The 3,361-nt window shown below is 44.1% G+C and overlaps 1 non-coding gene and 1 pseudogene across 1 annotated transcript; both read right to left on the reverse strand.

Moving 5' to 3' along the window:
• Positions 1-2,205: 2,205 nt before the first annotated feature.
• On the reverse strand, positions 2,206-2,367 carry LOC118986649 (U1 spliceosomal RNA). Its single transcript, XR_005066423.1, has one exon. It is a non-coding gene; the product is annotated as a U1 spliceosomal RNA (small nuclear RNA).
• Positions 2,368-2,679: 312 nt separating this feature from the next.
• Positions 2,680-2,857, reverse strand: LOC118986647 (uncharacterized; annotated as a pseudogene).
• Between the last annotated feature and the right edge of the window lie 504 nt (positions 2,858-3,361).

Genomic DNA, 3,361 nt, shown 5'->3' on the forward strand with positions numbered 1-3,361 from the left:
GCCAGCATTTATGAATTACCTTTTGGTCTGGCACTAAGTAGAGAAAAAGATAAAATGAAAATCCCTGCTATGAGCATCTGGACTTAGGAGCAGGGATGTTGAGGCTGCTCACCTGGAGTTGACTGGTGGCTGGCTGTTCTCACAGCCCCAAGGGCTTGCCTGGCCTGGAGCCTGGTCTCCTGAGGTACCAGCAGGCCCCAGAGAGGGGTGGTTTAAGCCCAGCACAAGGGCCGATTTCCCTCCCTGGTGAAGAGAAGTCCTGGGACCCAGTGGAATGGATGGCTGAGGCTCTTGTTTCTCTGTAGGTACATAGACAGCTCAGCCACAAGCACATGCCCTGCTGGGATCTTCCCTGCCATGTGGAACTTGGTATGGATAGATAAGCAACTCCAAGTAATGCTGTGAGCTGCAGGCCCTAGAATCCACGTGTGTGAAGTGGAAAAAGAGGAGAGCTTATTTATATAGACAAGGGCATAAATAAATGCATGGTAAAAAACCATAAAGCTAACACCTGGGTCAATGAAACTTCCACCTGGGTCAATGACCACCACTGCCAGCCCCTCAGAGGCCCTCCGTTGGCTCCTCCCCGTGACAGCCTCCTGGTGGCTTTCCCTTAGAGCAGCATCCTCAACTTTGTTGACACCTAGAAACACCTAGACTGTTTTGGCCAACAGGTGCCTGAGGCCAGCATCACAGACAATGAGGGTCCTGGATGTGTGGGTAGAATTGAAAGCTCCTTGTACCCCATTCCCACCTCAGGTGATTATGTGGTAGTACCCACACTGGACTCCTAAAGGTTGTCTTTTGTGATTCACCTTTTCTTCTCATCATTCAACACTACATGATCCATGTTGTACCCTGCACTGTGATATGGTATTCTGTTGCATGAATATACCTCAATTATGTTAATTTGCCAGTGGTCTTTTAAAAAATCGTGTTATACTATCAGTTGTTTCTGCTTTTTCTCTTTGCCCATTTTCACCCAGCCTCATCCCCCCCGTCCATTAATCCCCATATCATTGTCTAAGCTCATAGATCATACATAAATGTTCTTTGGCTAATCCCTTCACCCTGCCTCCAACTGTCCATCTGTTCTGTGTATCTACCCGTTTGTTTTGTTCCTTACTTTATACATTAGACTCGGCATGTAAATGAGATCATATGGTATTCACATTTCACTGGCTGGCTTATTTCACTTATATTCATGCTACCGGAATAGGTAAGAGTTCCTTTTTATTGCTGTGTAGTAGTCCATTGTGTAAATGTACCATGCTTCTCTTAATTCTTTCAGCTTGTAAATCTGAAACTCTACACCTGTTAAGCAACAACTCCCCTTTCTCCCTTCTCCCCAAATTCTGGCAACCACCACTGTACTTTTGAAGAACATTTTATTTTTAGGGGGAGGAGAGAGAGGGAAATACTGATCAGTTGCCTCTCATACATGCCCCAACTGGGAACCAAGCCTGCAGTCTTGGAACTGAACAGTTCGCAGCATGTGACCAGGAACTGACCCAGCAGCCTTTCTCTTTGTGGGATGACAATCGACTGAGCCACACTGGTCAGGGCACCGTTATACTGTGTCCTTATGATTTGACTACTCCTAAGTACCTGATATAAGAGGAATCATACCGTTGTCTTTCTGTGACTGGCGATCTCATTTATTGTAATGTCCTCACGGTTATTCGTGTTGTAGCATGTGTCAGAACTTTTCCTTTTTAGGCCTACATAATACTCCCATTGTATGCATATTTCACATTTTGCTCATGTACTCACCACTTAATGGATGCTTGGGTTGCCTCCAAGTATAAACTAATGTGAATAATGCTGTTACAAGCATGGGTGTAGAAACATCTCTTTGACCCCTTTTTAATATGAAGACACATTTTTTAAAGATTTTACTTATTTATCTTTAGAGGGGAAGGGAAGGAGAGAAGGAGAGAAATATCAATGTATGGTTGCCTCTCATGAGTCCCCTGCTGGGAACTGGCCTGCAACCCAGACATGTGCCCTGACTTGGAATCGACCTGAGATTGTGTGGTTCGCAGGCCCGCACTCAATCCACTGAGCTACACCAGCCAGGTGCCCATTTTTTTTAATTGGGTTGGATTTTGTTGAGTTTCAGAAGTTCTATATGTATTCTGGGTATTAATCCTCCATCAGATATGTGATTTGGAAATATTTTCTGCCATTTTGAGGTCCACCCCCCAGAGGACAGTGTGAATGCATTCCCTCACTTCCACCAATTATGCAGTCGAGTTTCCCCCATTTGAGGAAATCACAGGTCAGCACACCTGGAGTGCAATGGAGGAACTTTGCCCTAGAAAAACTACCTCCTTTATCATGGTCTCTCTCCCGCCAGGCAAGTACTGTGAGTTGAGTTTTTATTGTTGCAATCTTTTTTTTTCTTACTCCTCACATGAGTACATGGCTTATTGACTTTAGAGAAGGGAAAGGAGGAATAAAGACAGAGAAATACTGAGCTGTTGCCTCCCATACCCCCCTGATGGGGGATCTAACCAGAAACCTAGGCATGTGCCCTGACCAAGAGTTGAACCTATGACCTTACAGTTTACAAGATAATACTCCAACCAACTGAGCCACACCTGCCAGAGTGATAGTGTCTCTTGATGAAAAAAAATTTAATTTTCATCAGAAGTCTCTTTTTCCTTTTTCTTTTTTTCAGGGTAGAGCACAAACGCAGTCCCCACCTCCCCCAGACAACCAAAAATTATGCAGTTGGGTTTCCCACATTTGGGGAAATCGCAAGGGTCAGCACATCTGGAGTGTAATGGATAAAAGGCTCATCTTGAGAAAACCACCTTTGTGAGCATAGTTATCTCCCCTGTCAGGTAAGTATCCATTTGTCTGTTTTTTTCTTTCATTGTCTGTGCCTTTGTGGCCACCCAGTTTCCCAGCACCATTTGTTGAAAAGACTGTCCTTTCTCCAGCAAATGATCATGTAACCCACACCCAAGTATTTTTCCCATTGACCTATACATCTATATTTAAGCCAGTACCATGCCGCTTTGATTACTGTAGTTCTGTAGTAGGTTTTGAAAATTAAGCGTGAGACCTCCAGTATTGTTCTATTAAGATGGTTTTGGCTGCTGGGGTCCCTTGCATTGCCATTGTGATTCTGATAGGAATCGCATTGGTCAGTCTGGGAAGTATTACCAACTTAGCTATATTAAGTCTTCTAATTCATGACACAGGATGCCTTTCTATTTATTCAGTATTTGATTTCTTTCAGCAATTATTTGTAGGCTTCAGTGTACAAGTCTTTAACTCCCCTGCCTCTATTGTTGGCTCTAAGGGCAGAGGCCTACCTACCAGCCTCACACTATAGCCTAAACTATTTGAA

The sequence above is a fragment of the Sturnira hondurensis genome, unplaced genomic scaffold, assembly GCF_014824575.4.
Source record: "Sturnira hondurensis isolate 20B ecotype Veracruz unplaced genomic scaffold, ASM1482457v3 Scaffold0004386, whole genome shotgun sequence".
Taxonomy (NCBI): Eukaryota; Metazoa; Chordata; class Mammalia; order Chiroptera; family Phyllostomidae; genus Sturnira; species Sturnira hondurensis.